General features: G+C 39.7%; 1 protein-coding gene across 1 annotated transcript in view; it reads right to left on the bottom strand.

The window, feature by feature from the left end:
• Positions 1-14192, bottom strand: part of LOC144771909 (protein-lysine methyltransferase METTL21C-like) — a 91619-nt gene that overhangs the window by 26942 nt on the left and 50485 nt on the right. The window lies entirely within an intron of this gene.

Below are 14192 nucleotides of genomic sequence, written 5' to 3'. Positions count from 1 at the left end.
TTGGAAACAGATTCAGAGTTGCAAAGTGTAATAAAGACTAAAAACTTGATTTGGAATCAGGCAGTAGCAGGCCAGTGACCAAAATAAAATGGATGCACCATCTTCCCATCTCTGGGTACCCCTGACCCTTTAAATTGGGGGGGGGGGGTTGCCTCCTCAATGATGTAGTGGCCGCTGCCTCTGTCATCAAAAACACCATGTGCAAGGGAGAGGAACTGCAAAGATGATAACAGAGTAGTCTCTTGATTTGTCGATGCTAGTCAGCTACTATTTTTTGTGGTGCCACTTTAGTGAAAGACCACAATGTATGCCATAGTAGATTTTCACAGAAACACAAAAATGTATGTTGGACTGTGGCCAGCATGCCAGGGATACTTTCAAAGTGGTTCCTGGAAATGTACATCACATTTGGAGATACATTTCCAGGATGCACATTTGGTCGTGGGAGGCCGGGTGTGAAAAGGGGGCGGAGTTAAAATCCGAGTTTGGTGAAAGGGACCAGAGTCATGTGGTGGACAATCAGACCTCTATTCACATTATTGATGACATCACGATGAATACAGTGTAATGTATTTATTTGGTTATATATTGTTAGGTAATGATGTCCTGTTATTTGTTGGTAGTAAAGTTCTGAGGTACTGCGCATTGGATTTGGGCTGTGAGTTTGCCATCTATCTATGGCACGTCAAATTATGATTTACTCAGTTAGCTATAACTTGGCATTTTCAGGGCTTTTTGTTTTTTAATATTTATGCCCCCCTCGCTGTTGGGCAATGCAGGGGGCACTATATACCTCCTTCATCACAGTAAAGGAATTAGGGGGACGATTAGAATTGCGGTTTTTCCGCATCCTCCGGGCCGGCGGAAGTGTCCGCCGGCCCGGGGGATGCGGAAAAACCGCTGCGGAGCCTTCAAAGACCCCCCGCCAGATAAGGATGGCTGGGGGTTCAGGAAGACCGTCCGCTGCTCTTCCACCGCGGTCGTCTTCCGACCGCGGCAGAAAAGCTCTAACATGTCTGGCGGTGTCTATCAGACACCGCCAGGCATATTAGGATGTCTGCATGTTTATGCCTTTCCAAGGCGGCATTTCCGCCGTGGAAAGGCATACGGACTTTTGGTGAAGGGGGGTGGTGGTTGCACATGGGGGGTACCTATGGTACCCCCCTGCATTTGCATGCACGAAGCGGCAGGCACCGCGCGGTGCCTGCCGATTTGTGCATGCAAATGCTAAGCATGCATATTTAACCTTGCGGCGGGTGCTGCTTCAAGCAGCACCCGCCACAATGTTAAATATTGAGAATGTGATCGCCAGGGTGGCGGTCACATCCTAATTGCACTGGAGGGAACGCCGCAGCCCCTGCGGACGTTCCCTCCACCTCCGGGGTCGCGGACGGATGCAGGTCTGTCCGCGATCCTAATCGGTCCCTATGTGATGGATACAAAACAAATTCCCCAGCCCTTCACTTTGTCATTTTGAGAAGGGGCAGCAGCAAAACTCCCCCCTTCCCTCCACTGGGCAAGATGAGAGGCGATAGCTCAAACTACCCCTGCCCTTGGTGAAAGCAGGCGCAGATTTCTTTTTACTGCCACCCCTCCCTTGAGAGTTTAAATTTACAATATAAATGAGTCTGGGGATTTATGGGTTTTGAAGAAGCTCCTTACTGACCCTTTAAATAAAATCCCACCTTAAGTTCACGAACGTCAGGATACATTTCCTAACAAGAAAGTGTTGCTAGAGTAAGGGGTTTAACAGAATCCCAGGGAGTGGGGGCATTACAGACGGGGGCAGAAACAGAGACGAGCTACAGAGACAAGTAAAAGCAGAATACAAGTTCTGCCCTGAGTTTGGAGGCACATTAATATGTAGAACTGACAGGTCGGGACTCTGGGTGTATGGGTGCAGAGTCATAGGGCCTGCAGGGGATGGGGACACATGAAGAAGAGGTGGGGTACAGAGAGAGGCTGTGGGGTTGCGGAGTCTGCAGGTGTTACGGGGCACAAAGAGTGTCTGAAAGGGGAATGAGTAGACTAGAGCTACAGGGGGCCTAAGTAACATAGAGGGGAAGGAGGGTGTCACACAAAGGGTCTGGATTAAGGCAGGGAGCTCATATGGTGGGGTCGCAGGACAGGCAGAGCACACTTAGAGGGGTGATAGGGTAGCAGAAGGGTGGACAGAGGTTTAGCTGTTGTGGGGTATGGCAGCTCACAGGGTTCCAGGAGGGACATGGGCAACCAAGGGGCTGCAGGGGGCATGAACACTAAGAGAGAATGCCAGGTAGATGGGAAATACACAGATGGTATTCAAGGTAGATGTGGGAGCAAACTGAAGAGCTATAGGTGGCAGAGTGACACACAAGAACCAGGAGGGGTGAGCCTGGGGGTGCAGAGTGTCTCCAGGAGGTACAAAGTCACATACAGGGGCTGGAGGGTAGTGAGGGGTCCAACTACTGGATGAAGTGGAAGCAGAGGACACACAGCGTGACAGAGGCAGAAGACATCCATCAATCATTTAAACTAATGCAGACATCAACATAGCAACCATCATAAGTCAACACAACTACCATCATAACTAAACACAACCAGCAGCAACCTATGCCAACATACTCAAATTCATAAGTGCACACAACCAACATTATAAACAACACTCCCACCTTCATATGGACAGTCAACATTATACGCCAACACACCCACCACCATATTTCCACACAACCATCATCATGTGCCCGCATACCTATACCAAACACACCCGCCATCAATCCCACAACTTACTTTTAAAAATCAATGAAATCCCTTTAAAACCTAATATTGAAAAGGACCTAAAGTTAACTAGCATGTTAACAGTGGTTCAAGCATAAACAATGAAAAGTCATACACAGCAGCAATGGATGTCCTCCATTGGCTACCGATACATAAGAGGGTGCTTTTTAAAGTTCTTTTAATTACGTTCAGGGCCTACCACTCAAGGGGCCCAGCTACATCCAGTCGATGTTTGAGCGTTATAAACCCTCACGGAATCTGAGATCCTTAAACGCCAATCTTCTTACCATCCCCACTTTTAGGCTAAAAACTAGGGGAGGAAAGGCACTGGCGGTCTTGGGCTCTAAGGCTTGGAATAAATTACTCCTGCCTCTTCGCCAAACAACCTCAGAAGTAGTCTTCAGAAAATCGTTAAAAACCTGGATATATAGCCTACCTGACACGCTATGTAAGAGTTTAATATGAAGCGACACGATCCACCTGAGATATAGCTAACCTAGTGCCATTTTACCCCTGCCGGCTTTCTCGAAGCGCCAAGATGCTCCTTGGAGTGATAGTCGCGCTATATAAAACCCCCTTACATTACATTACATACAGTTCATGCATTAAGGTGCTACCTTCATCTCGTGGCTCAACCTCACCTTGCAAAGTCAACCTTAACCCCAGCACACACTCTTTACCACTTCACACATCTTTTCCAACAAAATATAAGACCTCACAATATAACATATCATTAATTACATCAGACAGTAAAAAAAACACCATCATAGGCCAAGCAATGAACATCATTTGTGACTGCTCACTTCTATCATATCACCATACAACCACCAATCATCAATATATGGCCCATACCCTATAAAACAAGCATACATCCATATTCATAAGCCTTCACCCATCAAAATGCATCCATACCCCCACCTCCACACACCCACTCAGGCACCATAACACACCAACACTTCTATGTTCATATAGCCAAACACTCACCTTAGTACAAGCTGACCACCACCGACATTTCGACCATTAGGCACTCACACAGCCAAAAGTGCTTTATACTGTTACTTCAAGCTGTAAGTCACAACATCATACAACCTTTTACACACATAAACATAATTCACAATTCTGTTAATTGTTGTTACTTAACCACCAACCCTGTTTTTAAGGTTGATGGTGGCAAAAGGTCATGAGCTGAAGGTAGCCCCTTCACTCATGAGCCACTGTTAACATATTAGTCAACCGTAACTCGTTTTCAATTTTTGCTTTTCATTAGGGAATATTTATAAGTACATAAAAAGATAAATAGTATGTGTTCATAAGAACAGAATGCTCCATACTTATTTGTTACCATTGTTGCGTGTGGGACAGTCATGACTCACGAGAGGCGAAGCCTCAAGTGAGTCATACTGCCCTTATCCTCTCTCTACTGTAGAGTATTAACTCGGCATCTGCATGTATAGTTTATATCATGCCATTTGTTTGAGTGCAGTAGTATAAACATTGCTATTTAATTCTAACCAGAGCTCAAGGTGTTGCATTTTGACAGTGAGATGAAAAAAACAATAACTTCTTAGGAGTTTCCCAAGAAGGAGGAGGGGAATGATGGCAGGCAGAATTTGGGCAGTCTGGGTGAGGCTTACAAAGACTTGTTTAATATATGATGTCACAGTTTTACTGCTACTGATGGTGGTAAGTTGTTGTTTTCTGTTTGCAGAATTACTAATAAAACATTGTTTATAATGCACACCAAAACAAGGCCTTGGATGTGTAACCCCTGTTTTTTTTCAACATTTATTATTTCATTAACATCATACATTATTACTGCACAGAATGTCCGTATCACATTGATCATACATATCCATCTTATGCATCATTCATTGCTTTTATGACTTAATGGCGACCTCAAAAATATCACACTACACAAATATTGAGGCATAAATATTGTGGTATGAAATACTGGGTTTACATACTTACAATATGAACTACAAAAATATCATCTACAAAATATCATGGTACTAAGTATTGAGAATATATAGGTAAGTATATATTTGAAAATATTTGAAATTATAAAAACTTGAAAATAATTGATACATATGTATACAATAAAAATGTTGAAATGGGGTATAGATGGACGCACAGCGCTGCTGTAAATAATCTCAAAGGTTGTGAGGTGCTCCGGAGTATCACCCTCCGACAGGGGGTGTATTGAAATGCTAAAGGTGGCACTGCTCAAGAAGTGAGGAGTGTCCCCCGGGCTCCTCGCTGGTCCTTGCACCAAGGTTTCATCAAAATCCACGATGAAAATCAGAAGTTTTATCAATGCTTATTTATTATTGCTTCATGAATCTTGTTATATTCACAAGAACTTCATTAATTCACAAGTGTCTTTCATTATTCGAAAATGCACTCATATAAATCCCAATGCATTTCGACATTACTAGGATGCCTTCTTCCAGGGGATAAATATCTGTCAATGAAGAAAAGAAAAACGGAATGTGTGTAAGAAAAGGACCTTGGGTGTGAAAAAACGTTACAGAGCTGATATGAGTAAAAGACGTGATGGTGAAAACAGGGATGTCTAAAACGGTGAAAAAATCAAGGTGCCGAGTATAAAGGTTGTAAGTAAATAAATAGAAAAACTGACGGTAAAATATTTGAAAAAAAGGAGACAGTGAAATTTAAACCCAAGAGTAGCGAGAGCACCAGGGCACGCAGGTTAGATACGCGGGTGTAAAACGAAAAGTTATAGTGTGACAATTCACCCAGCAGCGAAGGTGCCGGTTGCTGGAAAGCTTACCGTGTCGTGCACGGAGGAGTTGGATATCGGTAACGTGTTCGTGTGCCGGGTCCGAGCAGATTGTCAAATCCCGGAAGTATTTAGAGATAGGCGGTTACTAGGTTACCCGTGACGTTAGTATAACGCGTCATAGAGATGGATTAAACAGAGAAACGGGACTACGGAGCAAGATGTAAGGATGAAAACATGTTTGAGAATGGATGTCTCGGATCGTGATAGATGTGGAGAGTGACATTACGTCGTAGTGGAAAAAGGGGATACATATCATACTGTCAGATGTTTAAGAAATCACCATAATTGTGGAAAATTACGATACAACAGTAAATTGGATCGTCATAGTAAAGAGCAGGATATGCATAAATAAAACATAAAAATAAAAATAAAAATAAAAATAAAAGTGCATATAAAAATGGGGTGTACAGGACTGCCCAAAAGTCGCATTTAGGAAAAACCCAAAAAGGGTTTACAATAATGGATTATAAGTAACATGAGAATTCCACTCGGTCATTGAGTCCATTGGGTTTCATGCTGGACAATGTGAAAATCCAATAATTTGCACGTTTTAAAAGTTCATTATGATTGTCTTTGCCTGATTCCTTGGTGACGGTTTCCAGTGCACAAAAACGTAGTTGGCTGATTCCATGTCCCGCTTCAAGAAAGTGTTGAGCTAGTGTAGATTTGGTATGTTTAGTTCTTATGTTAGACTTGTGTTCCGTGAGTCTTATTTTGAGTTTTCTTTCAGTTTGCCCAACATAGATTTTGCCGCATGGGCACTTCAACATATAAATGACGTTGGAAGTATCGCACGTAGCTGTAGCTCTGATCTTGATTTGATGCCCTTTCATAGGATGACTAACAGTTGTGCCTTTGATTACGCTGTTACAATGATTACAGTTCCAACAAGGATTGGTGCCTTTAAATGTTTGACTTGTGGCTTTGGAATGTTTGATAAGTTCCCCCACATTTTTAGCTCGGGAGTAAGCATCGTGGATTTTGATGAAACCTTGATGCAAGGACCAGCGAGGAGCCCGGGGGACACTCCTCACTTCTTGTACAATAAAAATGTTAACATAAAGGTAATACATTGTTTAAGAATATTATACTTTAAAATACATTTAAATAAAGAAATCTACAATAAAAATTATAAACCACATATAAACAATGTAAACTCTCAAAATATGCACACTAGACATTTAAAAAAAGAAAATTAAGCAATATAATAATTACATATGTAAGGTACAACTGACACAATATTAAAACTCATATTACTGAAAAAGTTACAAAAAAACTAATACATTATAATAAAAATAAGCTGTACATTAAAATCAGAACATTATTAATAAAAAAACACAAATAATGAATACATTTGGTTCTTTTAAATGACCAAATTTCACAAACACTAATATAACAAAATTGCAACCATTAATACAAATAGATAAATCTTTACCAAATAAGGGAAACATCTTTTAAACCTAAATCCAAAGTAATAAACATAATACATTCAAATAAATATCAAACAGTGAGTCTCAATTAAAATAAATATGAAACTGAAAACATAAATACAACAAAGTTAACATAAAAAAACTCCCAAAAATGTCAAAAAAGTTATATTCAGAGGAATAAAATTTGACACTCCCACTTCAAACTAAAAAACAATGAGTTCCACTTTAGAAGAATACATGTATTATTATCCACTCCAATCGAACTACAAACTAAGCAACAGTGGAGAATGCACAAGGCTTTTGGGGAGGGGGGGGGCAAAATGTACTATACTCTGTCTGACCTAAGCAACAGTAGGGATTGAGTTTGACTGAACAGCGGTCACATTTAATATTCCCACTCCAATCCAAACAACATTAAGTGAAGCATTGGACTTTAGAGGGGATAGATTTATTAGTCCCACTCCAACCGAAGCAACAGTAGGGAAAGTGCTGGACTTTGGAGGGGTGAGATTCATTATTACTCCTCCAACCTAAGTGCCAAAAAGGAAAGCACTGTACTTTGGAGGAGTCAGATTTGCTATCCAGTCTCCAACCTAAGGAGCATTGGTGATATTATCAGACTTTGCAGGAGTCCGATTTACTATTTCCCCTTCAACCTAGGCAAGAGGAGGGTGAACACTGTACTTTGGAGCAGTCAGATTTACTATTCCTACTCCAACCATTGTAACACTAGGGTCAACGTTTTTGACTCTGGAAGGGTCAGATTTACTGCTCCACATCAATCCTAAGCAACAATAGGGAAAGTGTTGGACCTTAGGGTGGGGAAGTTCATAATTACTGTTCCCTCTTCAACGTAAGCAAAAATAGGGAAAAGCGCTGGAGTTTAGGGGTGTGATATTTACTCTCCCCACTCTAAGCTAAGCAACTGGTTGGAAAGTCTTGAACTTTGGGGGAGGTGGGCAGATCTAATATTTCCACCATACACTAAGCAATAATACGGAAACTTTGGAAAAAAAATATATTAATTGTCATAAAATGTTTCCTAAAAATCACATTAAAAATTAATAATGAAACATCAATGATAATATTTTTTAAAACAATATTTTGTTTTTAAATATCTATAAACACCCCAAAAATCCTATTTTGAAATAATTGATTAAAATAAATACCAAGTTAAACTATATTCACCAATCAAAATCAGTAAAAGCATTTAAAGTAAAATGCTTACTAACCTACTTCCCTACACTCAAAAAATGTGGAATAATACTAAAAATATTTAATCACAATAAAAAAATAGCAAATCTTAAAAAAAAAAACTGCATATAACATATTAAAACATAATACATTAAGTATTCAATCAAAAAAATAATTAGCATGATTTGTACAAAAATTACCAATTAAAATACAAAATGAAATAACAATTTACAAATCATCATCAAATAATTGAAGAATTAAGAGATATACATAGCTAATATTCTAATTATCCAGTTGATTACACAATGAAATCACTTTTCTAAAAAATGCAACTGAATAATGTAATTGATCAATAATTTAAGTAATTATTCTCTAATTAAACAGTTAAATTTAACAAAGTTTAAAATATGAAACTATATATTAAAATATCTTTCCACACTACTCCCTTACAAACCCAACCATTTAGCAATGATTAACAAAACCTAAAATAAACTTTTAAAAAAACTTAAAAAATATAACCAAAACTATAAGGCAACTACTACAAAGATTACAGACAACTAAACCTAACATAATAATAAATTAAAACATACAAAGTCATTACAAAATAATACATGATCTACAGTATATTCAATTATATTTGAAACACTATATTAACATTTTAAAACACAATGGTCCTGATTCACAAAGTTAAACATACATGTTTGTGTAATTTTGCTTATTTTGTATTTACAAACTATGAGTTAATAGTAAGTTTACGACTGCAGAGACTCTGCAGTCGGGGTGGAAAACTTTGCACATAAATAGACAGGCCAGCCTCGTGCCATCGACACAGGCACCCACGGCTGACTTAGATGCTACAATATTAAGGGTGTCATTTTAAGTAAGACAGACCAACTGACTTTGTCAAAGGGTCAGAACATCAAACTATAAATATTGGACCTATTAGCTTTATCAATGGCTCCAGGGCATGGGGTCGGAAGGGATATCTTCCTGCACAAAAAACAATTCTAAGAACAAATTCCTCTTTGTATGGGTGATGCAAAATGCATCAAGCATAGAAAGAGGAAGTGACCAGGAGAAATAAACATATTTATCCTCATGACGCCATGATTGGGGTGGCACACCATTTTGGCACAATCCCAAGTTTACTGATTTCAGTAAACCTGGGGCCATATTTATGAAGGCCTTGCGCTGCCGGTGCGTCACTTTTAACATGGGAAAAAGTGACGCACCGGCGGTGCAAGGCCTTCATAAATAAGGCCCCTGGGATTTACTTAAACCTGGGATTGCTTCAAATTCAATAGGTGGATGTTTTGCATTACATTTCTTTAAAAAGTCACGCAAGCTGCCAAAAATGACTCCATGCGTGGCTTTGTAAATCTTACTCTAGTCTTGTGTGATGCAAGGACAACTCAAAGACTTAATACATCTGGGCTTAGGTATTCATCATATAGATATTAGCATGCAAAAAACTAATGTCCAACCAGTGCTTTCTCTTTAAAAAGAGAAAGTTCTTTACTCTAGGTACAAAGGAATACTGCACATTTATTAACCAGATTGTGTATGTACACAATGTTCTGAAGCAATCGAGGTCTGTGGCAAACAGTAGCAGTTATTCCCCTACTGCAATTCTGGAATCCCTTGCTTCTAGTGGATAGGTCCCACCTCCCACCCTTCTCCTTGTGGTTGTTTTGAATGCTGCCTCGGACCAGCTTGGGATTTGTTGTCAATGAAAAATGCTCTCCTTAGGGACAGTCTTCCCAATCTCTGTGGAAATCCTCCCTCTTGGAAGTGCCCTGCTCAGATGCTCTCTAGCTGAAAAGGTTTGAATCAACCATTTCGATGTTGGTTCAATGTCTCAGCTTTCGGACCGGGCTGCCACAAGTCAGGTATCAAGTTTAAGTGTGAAGTTTTACAGGAGTCCAGTGGTGGACTGGGTTTGCACTAGGTGTGGCCATAGTTCTGTGCTCTCAAGTACAAAGTGTGGGGGGGGGCAATCCGACTGTGCTCACAACTCTGTGATGAGTATGTAGGTTCCTACCTCACAGCATGTGCTGGATAAAACTGTTGCAGGGTTTGCAACACACCCTCCATACACATACGCCTCATTAGGAGGCCAAGCATATTTCAAAAGGTTACACTTATTAGCAGTACAGAAACTATTGAAAATGTACTCTACATGTAGCTCACTAAATACCTTTCAGAGTCAGAAGCATATAGCAAACTGTCACACTAGTTGGATAATTTCTGCAGTGATTTAGTCAATGTTGGTATTTGAGATGTCATCAGTGATGTCTTGGAACATGGCATGAGTGATTTAATAAGTGAGGTCATAAGCAGTGACTGGTGCGGCGCAAATTATATTTAGCTCAGTAAAATATAATTGGTGAAATCCAGTCTTTTTTCTTTTGAACAATACTCTTTATATTATTACAGGGCCTCACGATAACGTCACTTTAACCTTTGTTTTTTTCCCTGAACATGTTTACCGTCCTACATTAGAGACACAAGTGACTTTTTAACCGAAATTCAAGATTTTGTATGGCATGAGGACTACTTATTACTAAGTCTTTCGTTGTATACTAGCATAAACCACCAAAATGGACTAAGGGCCCTCCAACATTACCTTAATGGCAGACCAACTCAAATGCAACAACATAACAAAATGCTAGTCAATATGGTGGAATTTTGTCTTTATAACAATGTTTTTATGTCTCAAAATGCACTTTATCAACAACTAGAAGTGGTAGCAATGGGGGCCAGCTTCTCCCCCAGCTATGCCTGTCTTAATATTGGCTGGTGGGAGGAGCTGGTGCTGAAAATCACTCATGAAATGTATTTTTTTTAAAATGATAAACTTTGGTTGCGTTACATAGATGATCTTTTTGTAATTTGGCAGGGGACCTTGTCAAGTGCACAGGAGTTCATTAAGAGGCTCAACATCAATTAAATTAATCTCAACTTTACTGCAACTTTACTGCAACCTTCAGTGCAGAGATGGTGAGTTTTTTAGATGTCCAAGTGTATGTCAAGGATAACAAGATAGAAACTAGATCTTATAGGAAGCAGACTGCAGGCAACTCAGTGCTGAATGCTGCCAGCTCCCACCCACAACATCTTATAAAAAGCATCCCCTATGGTGAGATGCAAGATTGAAGAGAAACTGCAGTAACAGTGATGACCCAAGAACAGCAAAACAGGCTAGCAAAGCAATTTTTCTGGCTGAAGGCTACCCCAAAAAATGCATCAATACGGCAATCACCAAAAGCAACGCACTGGCTAGATCTGACTTACTTGCTAAGTTCAAGACACAAGAAAATAATCAGTCTGTTGCTGAGACTAACTCTAGGGAAAGTGGTAATGCTTTTAGAATGATCTTAAAGTTAAACAAGCAAGAGAAGGCTACTAAACATATCATCAAAATAAATTGGCCCATAGTTCTCAATGATCCCACCATAGGCCACACGTTGCCAAATAATTTGTCCATTACATACAGTAGGGCACCCGCCATGAGGGACAGTTTGGTCAAAAGTAATCTTGAGAACCAAACCGGAACAACTTGGCTCACACACAGCAAAGGATTTTATAAGTGCAAGTTGTGTAAAGCCTGCCAATACGGCACCAATAAAACAACATACAGGATGAATTTTGGCAATCAGGAACGTACTATCACCAAATCATTAACATGCAGGACTGACCATGTTATCTATGTGCTGGAGTGTACTTGAGGCGGACGATATGTAGGAAGTACTATACTTCAGGGCCACAAAAGGATACTCCAGCACATAAGAGCCATCAAAAATCAAGACCATGCATACCCTGTGGCGCAGCATTTTGGTGAGGGCCACAAATCTGATCCGAACGACATGAAATACTACCTGATTGATTCCGTACCACCTAACAGGAGAGGAAGTAATCGTGAAAGGATGTTACATTGATTGGAAATCCGATACATCCTTGACTTAGATTCAAGTATCCGGGCGGCCTGAATGCTACGGAAGACCTCTACACTTGTCTATAAATATGGTTAGAATAATGTATTGCATTAACTTTTTAAGGGCAAGTATTTTTACAAGCTAAATGAATCATAAATTAATCAATTATTACAGCCGCCATCCCAGCCGAATTTACAGTTTTTATCTTTTTTAAACCTTTTTTTCACATTATGGTTATGCACATGCCCTTTGAAAGTTATTGCACTATGCACAGAGCACTTTTGGCAGTCAAAATGTTTACATGAAGGTTGTTTACAGGTGGTGATAACTGATTTGCTGTTTTGCACAATGTGTATTATATAGAGATTCTGATGCGAGTTTTCAAAAGGACATCCATTAGGAACGAGTGTACTAAAATATCAAATAGTACATTGAAAACTGTGCTGTTGTTCTACCCAAAAGTGGATCCATGTTAATCATAAAAAATCATTTTAATGTATTTATACACAGTTGTTAAAGTATTAATATGTAGTTCTTTTAAACATGAAGAAAATGTTTGAAAGTGAACGGATTGTGTTGAAGTTCCAAATCAGTCACGATAATATATCCTGCGTTTCTCCACCTTGCCTCTGCAGATTTCCCACAAAGACTAGAGCACGTACACCTAAATGAGTGCTGAAAATTCTTTTTATTTTTCCTTTAGCCGCAGTCAGACAATACGCGTTTCAGCCCAGAAGGGCCTTGATCACATGACGCGCTCCACAGCTTCACTACAACTTTTCTTACCTTTCTCTTAAAGTGACAAGTGCATATATTTGGCAGGCATGAATATGAACAAAAGACTAAGGGGTCATTAGGATGGCGGGTGGACTTTGTCCGCCCGCCATCCTCCCGTGAATTGGGACCGCCCTCCATTGGTGCGGGGGTCCCATGCACTTTAGGCATTTGATGCACTTTCTGCATATTTTGTACATCCTCAGATGTTGACAGATTATTGATAAGTATTTATGCAACTATTTAACTCCACAAATCCTGCGATTTCCTTGTCTTGCGTCCTCAACATTGTTGAACCCACTACGTGACTGGTTAATACACCACTTATGCTTTAACCACCACTTACTATACATGTAGTTTATGAAATATCTGTCATCCACTTATATTGATTTATCTATAGATTTTCATGTTTTTTTTAAGTCTGGCACTATGTCAACAATTACCGCCTGTCTAAGACTTCCCGTAATCATATTTTTTAACACATAGTCTGTGTCACGTTTTTTAGCACAACTTCAGCACATGCACTTAGTTAGCCTCTACTCCTTAATTTTGATCATGACTGTATTTAACTTGTCTATGTTTACCTAGCAAGCGGTTGTTTACTATCAGGTTTTCTCCTCTAGCGCTAAGTAATTGAAGCCACTTGGCCTTACTTGGTTTTCATTTATACTGTAGTTTGTCACTGTATTTACTGACAGTATCATTGCTGAGGAATCCATCGATGACTGTAATGTTTACAAATTTATGTTGCAGATTTAAACGCGTTTTTGCTATTGATTGTATTCACACAGCAAGATGTTTTCTATGTTCAATATTTTTGTAGGAGTGGCTAATTGTTTTTTAAGCACTATTTAAGACACACCTATATGTAGGGACGTCATGTGATGAAGACCGGGGTGACCCGGTCGAAACGCGTCATGCAAGGAAGGTTGTGGTGAAAATAAAAATAGCACCTTACTCACGAGCCAATCTGTGGTCTGTGCCTGTTCTTTCCATCGTGGAAATCTCTAGGGGATATGGATGTTTGTGACAGGATTCTGCTGGATATATATATATATGATGATTCCAATGTTGATTTGTAAATATTATCTGATGTGCTACCTTACCTGTTACTCTCCGGATAACATTTCACATGTTACCGGAGCCATGCCGATCCACGGCTAGATTGTTTGTATCTCCTATGTTTTTGGAAGCAACTGTGGCAACTGGGCTGCGAGAACTATTTCTCTTGGGTTTTATTGCCAGGGCAACGCCGATCCACGGCGATATACATGAAAGTTTCTGGCAATGGTAATTAAT

The sequence above is a fragment of the Lissotriton helveticus genome, chromosome 8 (genome assembly GCF_964261635.1).
Source record: "Lissotriton helveticus chromosome 8, aLisHel1.1, whole genome shotgun sequence".
NCBI classification, from domain to species: domain Eukaryota; kingdom Metazoa; phylum Chordata; class Amphibia; order Caudata; family Salamandridae; genus Lissotriton; species Lissotriton helveticus.
This window is presented reverse-complemented; position numbering and strand designations above follow the sequence as displayed.